Source organism: Rhinopithecus roxellana, chromosome 5 (assembly GCF_007565055.1).
Source record: "Rhinopithecus roxellana isolate Shanxi Qingling chromosome 5, ASM756505v1, whole genome shotgun sequence".
Lineage (NCBI taxonomy): Eukaryota > Metazoa > Chordata > Mammalia > Primates > Cercopithecidae > Rhinopithecus > Rhinopithecus roxellana.
The window spans coordinates 3,620,847-3,637,180 of NC_044553.1; the positions used below are offsets into that span (position 1 = coordinate 3,620,847).

A 16,334-nucleotide genomic window follows, 5' to 3' on the forward strand; every position below is an offset into this window, starting at 1 on the left:
TGTATTTTTTAGTAGAGACGGGGTTTCACCGTGTTAGCCAGGATGGTCTCGATCTCCTGACCTCGTGATCCGCCCGTCTCGGCCTCCCAAAGTGCTGGGATTACAGGCTTGAGCCACCGCGCCCGGCCAAAATATAATTTTCTCCTACTTCAGTGCCAAGGGGCCAATAAAATTTAACTAACACTCCTTGACTTACATATCATTGGGAACAACTACATGGAAACTTTCTATGGGTCATGAGAAGTACTTAGCTAATAAGATATGGTGCTTGCCATCAAGTAAATTATTGACAGCTACTAGCTTCAAATTGGAGATCATCTCCTTTTGTGAACTCAGCATTTTTGTTTGTAATACATTTTGGAGTGAAAGAGAATGATTATTTCAGTTAAAGGGAAGTGGAAAGGTTATATCTACATATAAATGACAGTGATCTCAAGAATTTCCTGATAGATATTTCGACCTAAACAGTAGTATTACTAGCAGAGGTTGTGATTACTTAAAAATTAATGCCAGTACCAGCATATTAGGAATGTTTTGTCTAACATTAAAGACGATGAATCTTATAGAATTTGAAAATAAATTTGGTGATTCTATGGAAGAAAAACAGATTATAAGGCCAACTCATGAAAAACTGCATTCTGGGAAAATCTGTGTTCTGAAAGTAAAATAGAATAGTTTTCAATATGTACTATTTTGTTTTATATAACGTAAATGCACAGTCTACCCACAGAGCTTAATAACTGACAATGGGCGTATTTCATTATCTTTTTCAATTTCAGGCAGAAACTGGAAGATGGAAAAGCCCACTTATGATTAATAAAACAACTGGCTATGTCCAGCTCTTTATAGATACCAAAGCATAATCCTGTTACTCAACCTTGAAACTCAGAACCCTGTTTCCAATATGCATAATCAAAATGACAGGTAAATGTTTTCAATAATAGGATAAGAACAAAAGAGTACTTCTAGAAAAGTGGCCTTGACATTAAATATGCATAATAAACGCCCCTCAAGAACTTGTTAAAAATACAAATTTCAAAGGTGTTCAGAGACCCGATATATCTGCAAGAAACCCCAGGAATCTGCATTTTTACCAAACACCCAGACAGCTACAATGACAGAGCTACATAGACTAGGTTCTGGGTATTATATTTGTTAGCTAAAGAAAAATACCCCAAGGAATAAAATATCCTTTTCCTTTGTCTTTTTAAAGTAACTAAACTTTCTGCTATGCATCATTTCACTGATTTGAAAAATTAAACAATGCTTAAGTCAAATGTCCAGTTTGGTCTATGAAACCAATTTATTAAAAATTTTCCATCATGTCTCTGGACTCTGTCTAGACATTGTAATAATTTCTTTGGTTTTATGACATTAGAAATCCTTATCTTTGGTGTTTCTCTTAGTGCTCTGATATGTTTCACACCACATTTCCCACAAATCATTTCAGACAGTGATCAAATTTGGACTTCAATTTAGATAAGTAATACTAGTGAGGTACTTATATTTAGACATCTGTCTAATATGGTCATATCCATATTATAGAGGTTAACAAACTGATGAAAATCTATAAATGTTTGCAAAACAAAATAAAATAAATTTTCAATAGAAAATACAGATCCATTATTTTAAAATATATTTTCATGCTAAATTTAGCTTCATATGTTATAGCCCACATGTTTATTAATATACCTAATTATATAGTGACATGACATCTTTTCCAGCCTAATTTATACTTGTTATTTTTGTTTTAATTTCAAATCAATGCTTAGTATTGTTATTTTAAGGTATATCTTTCAAAAACATCATTATGCAAATAAGTAGCTTTATTTAAACCACTTAAATTATACAGTAAGCACACTGTGGCATTTATAAGGGTTAATTTTCTGCTATTTTCTTCTATATTATAACACATTCTTGGAAAAGGTAATTGCCTGCATACTGCAGTCATCATGAACCTACCTCCTCTCCTGTAGGAGGGTGGAATATTTCACCAAATTTTAAGTGTGGAAGTTGTCTTCCTCTTAGTATTCATTGAAATATTCATAAAAAATATAAAATAAAATATTTTAGCTGCTCAATGATAAGGAGAGTATTTTAGAAGCTTCCCTTAGTTCTTTTGTTTGCACAAAGCTCACTTGAAAGGACCTTAGAGTTCATATAGGTCAGTGCTCTTATTTCCCGATTAGGAAAGAAAAGTCTGAGGACATCAAATGATGTCACAATCCTGTGGCTAGTTGTGGCTAAATGAGACCAAAGCCACTGGCCTATTGTTCTTTTCACTATTTGATGCTCTCTATTTAAACTATGTCTGTCATAGTTAAATTCGTGTTCTAAATAACTCCCAAACTAGACCCAGACCTAGACCAGGCTAGGGGTATAAAAAACAACTGAGAAATTATTAATAAAGCAGTTAGAGCACCATAAACTAGATTAAGAATATAAGTAGCAGAACTGCTCCAAACTTAACCAAACTTAACAATAGACTGTTGCCCCAGTTCATCATCCTACCTCCAGTACCCGCCAAATCCATGACATCTCACAATGATCAAAGTAGTATTGTGAAATTTCTATTTACATTATGTTGTTTCTCTGCTTAAAATCCTACAGTATCTCCCTATGACATTTCATAGAGTCCTAATCACTGCACATGGGTGCATTTAGGCCCTCTGTCAAGGGTCCTCATGCTTACCATCCAACTAGAAGTCCCATTTCTCTGTAATATCAGGCTATCCTCAGGGAGAACGCAAAGAACCCTGATTTTAAGAGTCTTTTCTTATAATGTTCTCCCATTTAAGATTCCCACACCAATAATTGGACCCATGTTCCTGATACCTTCTTGGATTACTTATCAATGACTATCTTCTCTTTTATTCCAGTAGGTATGTGCTTATTGCTTTGTGATTTTCCTTTCTCTTAACACTCAAACACGATAGTAAGCATCTCAGTGCCAGACTGAGCATCATTTTTGGCATCATCCCCATATCATGTAATTCACAGCACAGAGGAGGTATTTATTAACTAATTGAGTTTTAGTTTCTATTTTAGCAACTATCACTATAATGACATCAACTTCTTACTTTAGCAAAATATCAACTATTATGGCAATGCATTTGCTACTTTAAATATAGATGCAATTTGCAGTTTTATACCTGAAGCAAGACATTTCTGATCCTCTGCCTTGTTGGTAAAAAACCTCAATTCATCATCCTTAAATTGGACTAAAGGTTATGATCTCCTTTGCCCTGTAGAGTCAGCAATGAATTACAATGTTAAAATATTGCATGAGACTCATATTCATCCAAATTTTCTTGAAGTAAACCAAATCTCATTATGTAAAATCTTTCCTAACACTAATCATATCAAGTGTCTTAATCTGAGGACATTTTGGCTTTGGGTTGAAGAGGTCGCCTAAAAGGGCAAAAGAGAGACATTCTTTTATCTTGTTAGAATATACTTTTGAAAGTTAAACCAAATTCACTCTGGAGAAAGAGTACAAATAAATTATTCTACAATGGCAACAACCAGGGGCATTTTAATCCTTTCATCTCATATATAGACTTTCAAGCATATATTTATTGAGCAACTGCTATGGTAGGCATGAGACTATGTGCTGGGGATATGATGATTAATGCCATGAGCTGCACCTGCTAAAGGCTTACAGCCTACTGGGTTTGTCTAAATTATTTAAAATTATATGATAGTTGAACAGGATAGATACTCTAACAGAAGAAAATGAAAAGTACTAAACAAAGACAAAGCAGAGGATAGCTAAATCTGCCTAGGGAAGTCTAACAAGTTTCGCAAAGTCAGTGATATTTAACCTAAGTTTGGAGAGATGCTCTTGGGAGCAAAAGAGGAAGGAGATTTCAGAGACAGAAAACAGTGTATTCAAAGGCAAATCTGAAATATGCCTTTGTAATATGCCAGTGTCTACTGTGTTTCTGAAATAACCATGTAAAAAATGTGTTCCCTGTAGTTTACCATTTACTTCATACCTTGACACTGTACAGCCTTATCAGCTTGCCATTATGTCTCAGACACAAGAGAGACACTGGAGAGGCCTGGGAATGGATATCAGAGGAGAGACACATTTTAGAGGTCTTGCTAGATAGGACATGACAATTAACTGAATCTGCAGGTAAGGGAAGAAGTTTATACCCTGACTAGGTGAAAGATGACATTTTTTTTTTATTTTAATAAGATATTAAATAGGATATTTAATAAAATAAATTTTATTATTTATTTAATTATTTTTATTTTTATTTTATTTTGATCGCCATGGAACTCACATTACCTACAGTTGAGGGAAGCTTGAGATGAGGGGCTCTGAGCCCAATTCATGGGGGGTGGAGGGTTGTTGGCATGAGGGCTTAGATGAGAAACATTTTTGATGAAGAAACTTTTTTCAGTAATGAGGATGGTTCCTGAAAAACGTGCTGCTATCAGACATTTATGGTTTTGGTACTAGGAGCTTTCTCTCCTCTAAGAGCTTCAAGTAACAGCCTGGTTCTTTAGTTAAATCCCTCAAATCCCTCATGCAGCTATTCTGTGGGAATTCAAGTTGCCACCAGCATGTTGCTACTCTTCTACACTAGATCAGTGTAACGTATGTTCTTGGTTAAGGTCACAGATCTGTTTATTTAAGCAGTGTGGGGAGAAAGATGGTCACTGGTCCCTATCCTAGAAGCTCTAGTGAACAGCTCAGTAAACCATGCTGTGCCAGCATTACTCATGTACTATAGATTTTCTGAAGACAGACACATAGAGATAGAGAGACAGAGACAGAGAAAGAGGGAGAGAGAGAGAGGCAGATAGACAGAGTCAGAGAGACAGCCTATACCTTACTGTTGCCACATGGCCAAAGAGTCACTATGTATTACTTACACCATTCTCGTAACTGTCATTCAGTTTTGTTTGTAAAGAAAACATAACAATAATCAAACTTTCCTCCCAGCTTTCTATTGGCTTAAGTGATCATATGCTTTCATAAAACACTTCTCAGTTTTATACAACATGTTACATTTAGCTAATCAGCATGGTCAATGGTTGGTTTCTTCTGTTTATTTCAAAATGTTCAATGTAGCACATGTATAGTACTTCCAGGATATGGTGGCTTCCATTCTTCTTTTCTTTCCTAACCTGAGTTTCTGGTTTAAGATATTACATGAGATCTTCCCCACCTCCCTTTTTCACAATGGTATTCTAAACTGATTTTTATATATTTTTTGTACATACAGTCCTAGTCCATAATTACTCCTGTTGTTGACAACTCCATTGCCTAACATCTTCCTCATTAGCCTAGTTACATGTTTTATCATCAAAAAATTCAACAGGGCCAGCTGCGGTGGCTCATGCCTGTAATCCCAGGACTTTAGGAGGCTGAGGTAGGCAGATCACCTGAGGTCAGGAGATTGAGACCAGCCTGGCCAACACGGTGAAACCCAGTCTCTACTGGAAATACAAAAATTAGCCAGGCATGGTGGTGGGCGCCTGTAGTCCCAGCTACTTTGGAAGCAGAGGCAGGAGAATCACGTGAACCCAGGAGGCAGAGGTTGCAGTGACATAAGATCTGAGATCGTGTCACTGCACTCCAGCCTAGGTGACAGAGAGAGACTCTGTCTCAAAAAAAAACAAAAACAAAAACAAACAAAAAAAAAAAAAAAACAGGAAAAAAATACAAAGATTTGAAGAAGAAGGTGAATAATTCAGTTTTGGATGCTGTGGTGAGTTCACCAATAGTTGACAAGTTGTTGCTGGACATTAAGTTTGAGAGCTTTCAATCAATGGTAGTTGATGGCTACATAGAATACAGGAGAGTTCTACAGGAGAGCATGTAGAGTGAGAATAAGTCATGATAGAACCATGATAAATGTGTATTCTTAACTAGAGAAGCTAAAGAAAGAGACTTAGTGTGATTATAAAGTCAGAGAGGTAGAAGGAGAACAAAGAAAATGAGGTGCTTTTTAAGTTACATGAGTAGACAGCCGATCACAGTGGACTGTCCAAAAATATTACTTACCACGGAGTTGTCAGTTAAGAGCAGCACAGACAAAAGGTCATTGCCTTTGGGAATTAAGGCAGCATTAGTGAATTTTGACTGAGCTATGGCTGCAGAGAATTGAAGTCAAAGGATGAATGATGTGTGGTTTGACTGAGGAAAAAGATCTTAGTAGGTCAAATCAAGCTCGAAGCAAATAGTAAAACTGCTATTTAGGCTTACTCATATGTAAAAAGGAGTGAGAAGTGAAAAATTGAATATTTCAACAATATTGTACCAGCATTTTAGGATTGCAAAGAATCATTACTTTCATCATAAGAAACAACAACTCATCATGTTTATACTTCTAGCACAACTGCAACTTTTTGCCACTACAATATTATTTTCTAGTATCCTTCCACATTCTTCAAAAATAAATTGCTCTAAAAGCCCACTTTCTTTCTTTTCTTTTTTCCCTCTCTTTCTGGTAGTTTATTTTTTTACAAATTCAACTCTGTCAACTTCAGGACCACATATGAAGGAATCTCTCAAAGCTGTTTAATCTCTTCTGTAAAACAATCAAGGCTAATCCTCACAGCATTTAAATATGCCACAACATATAAATAAGCTTAATGTGTCCCATTAAAAAAAAAAAAAAAAAAAAAAAACAGAGACAAAACAGCAACATTTATCCTCCTATCATCCTATCAACAGGACTCCTCTTGTCTTTCCTTTACTGTCTAGTGATTAGAAATAATGACACATGTTCACAGCCATCCTCGGCATGTGCTTTGCCCTCCTCAGTCCACTGCAGTCTGACTCTGCCCTATCATTTGTATTTCTAAAAGAACAGGGCAGGAAAATAGAAGACTACTTTGGTAAATCACTGTTTCTTTTTTTGGTCATTATTATGATCATTGGCCTCTCCTTCAGCCTTAGCTTACTTGCTTTTACTTCGATACAAAGATCTTTGAAATTACATACTTGCCCTATACTACAACACAATAAAGACTGTTGTTTCATCCCACTGCCATATTTCCTGCACCCATGAACATAAACACATATCCAAACATGCACATAAGCTAATGTTCAACTTGTATATTTATTCAATAATTTCTTCAAAAAATAGTTAAAATCTTTCTGTAATTGTCATTTATGTAATCCCAAATAGAAAAATATTCTGATACATAAACAACATATAGATTATTTTAAGTCAGCCTACAGATCATTTTATTTGTTTGATTCCATTGGTTATTTTAAACTAACTACAATGTCCACATCAGTGTGAACTTATTTCTCCACTCCCTCTACCAACCTCCCACCGCCATGTTTGGTTAACATTGTATTCCTGTCCACTAGAGGTAAATATTTTTTTGTCCTTAATTTGATGAGTTGTAAAGTGAAAGTAATAAGATCCTCTTGATATACTGGATTCAATAAAGAGAAGATCATATGTTTCTCATATGACTTTAGTTGAAAGGCCTTGATTATGAAAGGGTTTTAATATTTTGTATTATTTCCTTAGTACATTGTTGGGTAGCATTGTTATAAAGTAACTGAACCACTCTAAGAGACTGTACGAAGCCCAAAGTAAGGTAATTAAATTAAATTTAGAAGCCTCTGGTTTTAGATGGCAATTATTAATGTTTGCTAAATAATAAAAGTTGACATAATCTTTTAGGTTGATGTTAACCAAGAATTTAAAGAAAAAACTTTAAACTTTTAATTTAAGTTAAATTTTAATTTAATTTGTAAATTTAAAGTTAAATTACTTGTTTATGTGCAGTATATGGTACACTATTTTGAAAGAGAGATGAAAGTTTGTCATCAAAAGAGAGCAATGACATTCAATAACAATTTAATTTTAAACTTACAGTAAATGTACACTAAATTTTAATGGTAAACAAAAAAGCAATTATGTAATTCAAATTCTAATGGTAAAACAATGATAAAAAGCAATCATATTTTCTGTGTAAAAACTATCCTGTTTGACAAGTATTAACTTCATAAGAATTGAATACAAAATTGCAAAATATTATTCTGAATTATCTTCCACAAAACAACATGTGTCCTATTTTTTAAAACAAAGCACTATCAATTATAAAAATGTTATTTCATGAAGATTTTCACATTTACAGCTTCAGATTTCATCAGGATTACCTTTATTTGTATTCATCTAGAAGAGTCGCCTATTAGCATCTAAGCCTAAAACTTCAAAAACCCTTGCATGTTTTAGAGATGAAAAAATAAAGTTTCACTGAATCTAAGGTTCATAACATTCTTTTCAAATACAGCATTTGACAACTTCTGACAAGTGTGCCAGAGAAGAACCATGGGCCATCAAGTCTAGGCAGTCACACAGTCACACATAGCCATCGGTCATCCATGTTTCCTGTCTCTACCTGGCTATTCCCGCCCTAAGTCCCTCACTATGTTCTTCCCAGTAGATTTGAGCTGAACCTGGAAGACATCTGAAAGTCCATCAAATATTTAACTAATCTCATATGTTGCTCAAAAGACTTGTATAAACTAAGTGGAATACTCCAACTTGAAGGTAAATATTGTAGGGAACTAAGCTTTCCTCTTCTTTGGTATGAATGCAATATTATATATATATATATAATATAAATGTGTGTATACATAATAAATGTATATATATAATATATGTATATATGTGTATATAATATATATATATGTATCTATAATATATATGTATCTATAATATATGTATATATATATAATATATGTGTGTATATATATGTTCTTTTTAATATTGGATCCTATGCTACATCCTGAATTGTCTCCAACTAAAGGTTAAATTAGACATTTACCAAATCAGTAAATTTTAGACCAAAAACCCCATAACTATTCCAGAAATCTTGGCAACTAGGTCATAGACTATAAAACAAACAAACAAAAAAGCCGAAATAAAAACAAGGGAACTTACCTCTTGCTTTTATGGTACTATTTCTTAAAAGTTTTGAAATTTGTACAAGAACATAGCAAAGGAGGGAGAGAAGCTATTATAACACTGCAGGAAAGGATGGCATTTAATCCTTAAAATCTTTGATCAGGTCTTTCCCTTTAAATCAAACTTGTGAAATGGCATCCTGTTAATAGTGTCAGAAGCCATATATCATGTGGTCAATGAACTCATCAAGGTTCTTTGAACCAAATCTTCCTTGCCTCTTATAAATTATCACAGCACCTGAAGAGATCACGACTCCTAAAGGCAGAGGTACTAATGACATCATTTTTTAATCTCTCTGGACTGATATGTATACTTAAATCCTTCTCTAAAATTAAGGGCTCTTCAGTTTTCTTGGAAACATCCATAAAGCCCCAGAAAATACTAACCAAAATGAAATTAGTCTTAGCATTGTGCTCCAACCTTAAGCATAAATTGGGTATTTAGAGACAGCCGTTATTTCTTCCAGCCTAACTCATCAAGAAAACAAAAGAAATTTACTATGAAATATGACAAAAATGAAAACTTCAAATTGCTTTTCCACGAGTAGCAACAGTAAGCAGAGAATTGTCAGGATCTGGCCTGCCAACGTCCCCACTGTTTCTCTCCACTGAGAAATGACTGCCACTGCCTGTGACTAGCCCCAAGGACAAGTTTCTTAGCTTGTCAGAAAAACATCTTGGATCCCAGGAGAGAGGGATCAGTGAGATAATGGCACATACCCCAAGTCTGGCTCTTTTCTCCTCCTACAAAAGGCAGAAGAACAGTTACCACAAGGTAGAAATGATTCAGACTCCACTGAGGCAATACCCTCATTGACTGCAAACTTAGTAAATACCAAGCACCTGTGTAATTCATGTTATTTTTTGATGATCTGTAGTACTCTCTCAAACCCTGAAAATCATGTGTTTTTTATTTCCATTTGAACAAAATTAATATCCCCAGTGAAGGTTTGTGAATTGTCAAAGCTTAGTTTTGATGCCAATTCTGCTTTATGCTAGAAATATATTTTGTGTTTTTTAATATATATATTATAATTTCATTTTACTCTGCTGCATTTCCATTTTTAAAAGTCTAGACATTCCTTTGTGTCTTTGGGGATTTGGGGAGGAAGAATAGAATACAGAAAAAGAATTATAAATCATTTATACTCCGATAAAAAAGATACTCTTATTAAGTTAATTGATGCCATGAGAATCTAAAGTAAAAACATTTGTCTAAACCACACAATGTGAAACATAAGCAATTATTAGTACATATTATAATTCAGCTCCTAATTTTTAAAATATTAGGCTTTGACAATCTCATAGATTTATATATAGGAGCTGAATTATCCAAAATTTCTGCTCAAACAATTCAATTTTTATTTATTTGAGGATGGAGTGCCAAAATTGGCTCTATAAGTATGTATCTCAGTGATTCACATATGTGGCAATGTGGCATGGCACTCCCAGGAATCTTCTTATACCTGCCATCTTCCAGATTACCTGTAACCTTAGGCTCCCAGGGCTGAGCCTCATGCTCTGGCCTCTTCACAAGCACTTGTACCATTTTAGCTTGCAACAGAGCAAGACTCTACTCTCGGTGGTAAAGAGAATATACTTCATTCTCCTGAGTAAATTCATAACCACTCTTCTAAGAATTGTCATAATTGTCATTAATAATGTTAGAGTTTGTTAATAAAATAAACAATATAGGAAATTTGCATTGTCATGACAGTCCTTTTTGTTTTATAAGGCAGTGGCACCATCACAAATCACTGTAACCTCTAACCTTCTGAGCTCAAAGGATCTTCCCATCCCAGCCTCCTGAGTAGCTAGGACTACAAGGTCACACCACCATGCCCAGCTAATTTGTAAAGTGTTTTTTTTTTTTTTTTTTTGTAGAGATAGGGTATTTCTATGTTGCCCAGGCTGGTCTTGAACTCCTAGTCTCACAAGATCCTCCCACCTCTGCCTCCTGAAGTGCTAGAATTCCGGGCATGAGCCACCATGCCTGGCCTATCACAGAACCTTAGAATCTTAATAATAGTAGAAAATCAAATGGGTGACTCACAACACTTAAATGCACAAGACTTTAATTTAATTATATATATATATATATATTTTCTCTAATACAAACTGCTAATTAATGATATTTACCTGCATTTTTTAAACTAATGAAGAAATATTAATACATAAAAAGTAACTAAGCATTACTTGCAGTCATACACCCTCATTGCTAAATGTAAAATTATTTTGCCTAGATTCTCACAACAAAATTTGCACAACTTTAATTTTAAATGTTATCTTGGAAATTATTCTATTTTAACCCCAGAGAAGTGATGAGATCATGTTTTTGTTAAGATGTCAAACCAAATAAGCTATTTAGACTTTAACTGATCTAAGTTGTAACATGCACGGATTGGTGCCTTTCAAAATGTACTTTCTTTTTATTTTACTTTTTAAAATAAGATAGGGTCTGGCTCTGTCACCCAGGCTGGAATGGAGTGGCACTATCTTGGCTCACTGCAGACTTAACCTCCCAGGCTCAAGCAATCCTCCTGCCTCAGCCTCCCAAGTAGCTGAGAACATAGGCACAAGCCGCCATGACTGGCTAATGTATTCTTCCTCTCCTTTTTTTTTGCTTTTTTTTTTTTTTTTTTTTGTAGAGATAGGGTTTCATTGTTATTACCCAGGATGGTCTCAGACACTTGGGCTCAAGCAACTCTCCTGCCTCTGCCTCCCCATATACCGGGATTACAGGCATGAGCCACCATGCCCAACTCAAAATGTACTTTCAAAAACAAGTGGTCTATACGTGTTCAATGTTGTTCTATCTAAGCATTTTTAAAGAAATTTACATAATTCAGTAATTTATTTTTGCCTGAGATATTAGTAAATGTAATAAGTAAAATAATTAATTGGTTACTCCTAATGCTGGAGTAAGTGTGAGGAAATATATGCCTCCATACTTACTGGATGAAGTCAGTACAGTTGTGGGGGGAAGCAGTTTGTCAGTGTTGATCCAAATATGAAATATACTTAACTTTTGGCCCATCTCTAAAAAATTACTGTAAGAAGACAAATTGCCAAAAGATACATATACAAGTATGCCTACTGTAATATTTATATTGGGAAAAACTGTCAATAACAGCATATATGGAAAAACATACATTTGTAACTCCAAATATTACAAATGGAATATTTGTAATATTTCCATTTTACAAATGGAAAAAATATTGACATCATTTGATTTTTAAAAACACAGTTTGAGAAGAGTGTGGAGTGTATGGAGATTGAGTAATCACTGTGGTTTTCAGCAAGCGCTCTAAACTCAGATGTCCAGGTTCAAATCCTCACTCTGACATTAACTGTGTCACACTGGGGAAAATGGTTTGACCTTTCTGTGCCTCTGTTTCTGTATCTGTAAAGTTGATTAATAATTTAACCTTCCACAAAAGATTTTATGAGGATGTGATCATTAATGCTTAATGGAACCATGTCCCACCCATAGTGTGCTGGCAGCAGGTGTACACCATTAATATTTTCTAATTTATGTGTAAACTTAGTACATATACAGATAGTTTGTAAACATAGGAGTTCTCTAAAAAGATGTTCTCAATTTTTTTTTCTTAAAATGTAATTGTTCAGGCACAGTGGCTCATGCCTGTAATCTAGTACTTTTGGAAGCTGAGGCAGGAGGATAAGGCCACCCTGCACAACATAGCAGGACCTCATCTCGACAAAAGAAAAAAAAAATAGCTGGGCTTGGTGGCATAAGCCTGTAGCTCTAGCTACTTGGGAGGCTTAGGTGGGAGGGTCCCTTGAGCCTAGGAAGTAGAGGCAGCAGTGAGCTATAATTGCACCATTGCACTCTAACTTGGGTGACAGCAAGATTCTGTCTCAAAAAAAAGTGATAACAGAGATAATCCTACAAAAGAGAAAAGATATGAACAAGTATAATCATTAAAGTGGTTTTATTTTTTAAATGATTGCTAAAATTATAAATATCAAGCAATAAAGCATTGGATTAATAAAATGTGAAAAATCCATAAATAGATTACCATATGACCAATACAAAAATGGTATAGTTTATTGATATGACAAGAAATCCATAATATACTGCTAAGAATAATGTGCATGGTATGACCCCAGGTATGTACTATTGCATACTGTGTACCTAGATACTTGTCTAGAGGGATGTTAACTAGAATGTTAATAATGACGATGTCTTGGAGCAGTTAATTTTCTGATATCTTTGCTTTTTGCTTAATATGGTTCTGTATTTTTCAATTTTGTTTTGTACAATGAACACATTTTTTCCCCCAGAGCTAATATAATGATTCTGTAGTTTATTTCTAAGTTTTGGAGCTAAGTTCTACCTCCCTGACTATAATACTTTTTCGGCTTCTACTTTACAGTTACCCCGATTCTCTTAATCCAGATGGATAAAGGAAACACTTATCTATCTGGATCCACTGTATTTTTCTCTGTGAACTTCTGGTCATTTTTTATGGACTTAGAGTCTTCTGACTTGTCTTAAATTTTGTTTCTGGCCTTCAGAAGCTCACCCTCTTCTTTGCCCTACCAAATCTGCCTGAAGCAAAACCAATACCTCTATTTATAACTTCTAAAAAGTTTGCCTTTTTCACTTATTGTGTCACTGTAAGTGACTTTCTTGGCAGGGTCTCAGTAAGCATCCCGTGGTATAAATCTTGGGTCATCATTGGAGCATAACGAGTATTTGTCATTTTCCAAGATGCCAATGTAGATTTTTGCTTTTCCTTAATGAAACTCAATGGCTTCTTGCACTCTTCCAATCTCATTTGAATTCTTTACAATTCATTTGTATAGCAAATAAGATAATACGTAAAAATCCAAGGAATGGCCAAGCTAATGAAGGTTTAGGTCACCATCTCTGTCAACTTGGCAAGGTCACTTTTAGTGGCTTGGTGTCCTAAGGATTTATCTCCCAAATACCAATATTACAATTTTACAATATCAACACAATTTAGAGCAGTAAGTAAAATAGTCAAAATTTAAAGCAAAGAAAAAAAGCAGTGTCATTCCTTCAATAATAATGTTCTGCCACAGGGTTTTTTTTTTTTTTTTTTTTTTTTTTCACATCTGCTTAATGGTATTGGCAAAAAATTTATTTATATTTGTTCAAATGAATACATATATATTCATATATAAGTATAGATTCTGTATATACCTTCCTCCAGTTATAAAGTCTCCAGTGATAAAATACTTAAATCTTCTCAGTGTTGCTAATTTATTGTGATGTGTGCGAAGTTGGATTTGCTGAGTTGGAAATGCTAGCACAATCTAAGGTAATTGCCTTTTCTTCATTTGTATAATGGGGACGATATGGCTTTCTACCTCATACTGTTGTAGCATTCACGTTATATAATTCATATCTAGGAGTTACTGTATTTTCTGGCTCATGGCATTAATCATTCAAATTTTTACTTTTTGTTGAGAATCTGAAATCTCCATGTATGGAGCAAATGTGAAATGTAATATTATTGCTCATTACTAAAAAACATTACATTTTCTTCTCAACAATTTCTATAAAACCCCCAAAAAACAAAAATAAGGTACATTTGTAAAAATAAACCCCAACTTCATGTATATTGCCCACGTAAAGAAATGATCAAAATTGTCAACAAATCTCAAGCTCTCTTTTTGAGGTCAGTTCATCAAATAAATGAAGGAAAATTATTGCTGAAAATTTCAACTGAAACTGGGCTTTTCAAAAATAAACATGGAAAATAACTGTTTAATTAAGTACTATTTCATTTACTTAATATCACAAACAACTTAAATATATAAAAATAAGGAAATATCTAATAACTAACTAACAGGCTTATGAACAGAGAAGCAATTCTGATGGACTTCTGTCTAATCAATCACTAGAATCAGCATGCTTAGAAATAACATTTTAATACTTAGAATGCAAAGTATGTATTTGATTCTCTATTATAACCTCAAAAGGAGCCAAATACTTGTAGAAAATTAAAAGAAATATCCAAACAAGCTATTATAAAATGGCATTTTCCATACTGAAATTTCAATACCTAAAATGAATAGTCAAAAAGCGACATAAACCAGAAACGTTATTATGCAGATTAAACCTCGATTTTAATTAATAGTTGAGAATGAGAGACCTGAGGGTCTAATTCCAGAGCTATTTTGACATATATCAAACGTTCCTTAATTTACACTGAAAGACCTTTTTGACAAGTTCTCATGTCGATAAGTTCCTGTTAGCTACCAGTACCTTAAAGTGGTGTTTTGTCACTGACCTACATTAGTATATCAAACTGTGACAGCAAATTAATGATTACACATAATCCTAATTCAGATTACAGTCTCTAGCCAAACATTTAGAAGAGCACCTCAATAACAATGAAATACAAATATTTCTGCTTCTACATTACTCATTTGATGAGAGACTCTAAAGAAAAGATAAATACAATAATAAGTAACTGTACAGGTACTCAAACTCTTTTTTTAAACAGGATTTAGTGCAAAGATCGCATAATTCAATTCTGGAAATAGACTTCCTCTTTAAATAAACAGAGAAGTAATCATTAATTTTGAGAAACCTAAGGAATGTCTTGCTCATGATATATGTGTGTATATTTATGAAAACCTCAAGTCAAAAATATTTGTTTACGTCATGATATTTGTTTTGAATTATTTTGTATCATTCTTGAGATGGAGACTGCTGACAATGTGCTGTGAAGCTAAGTGCATTTATACCTTTTTTTATTGGAAGAGTTCACCTAAAGCTCTGATTATATCTTTTCAAGAAAAGCTTCCTGCAGTGTTAGTCAACACTAAATAAGCCTCTCCTAGAAAGATCATGTTCTCCCATTAGTGATTTATATGGGGAGAGGACCTAGGGCTCATCCCAATTTGGATGTATAGGGAAAAGAATCAAAAACCAAAAGACTGTCCCTATGCTACTCTAGCTTTTTCTCATCCATTCTTACCTAGAGAACCCATACATTATGTTTAGAACGGCCCAGTTACCATCTATATGGTCCACAAATTTATATTTTCCACATAGACCTTGCTCTGTATTCTAGGCCCCCATGCCCAGCTGTCTACTTGACAGTTTCTCTTGATGTCTTAAATATATCCCAATATATCCAAACTGAATTCATGTTCAGCACCTCTCTTCTCTCAAAAAAGGTGTCTTTTTTCAGCCTTTCCTACATCATTGAATGGCAATACCATCGGAAATGTTTCATATACCACAAACATAAGAACTCATCCTTTTAATCTGCCCATTTCCTCCATCTTTGCCATTCTCATGCCAGTGCAAGCCAGTATCATCTCTCACTCCAACTACTGCAAAAGCAGTCTGATGGTCCCTATCCCATTGAATCTCCAG

General features: G+C 34.3%; 1 protein-coding gene across 2 annotated transcripts in view; it reads right to left on the minus strand.

The window, feature by feature from the left end:
- MDGA2 (MAM domain containing glycosylphosphatidylinositol anchor 2) overlaps window positions 1-16,334 on the minus strand; it is an 854,319-nt gene that overhangs the window by 480,004 nt on the left and 357,981 nt on the right. The gene's annotated exons all lie outside the window — the stretch shown is intronic.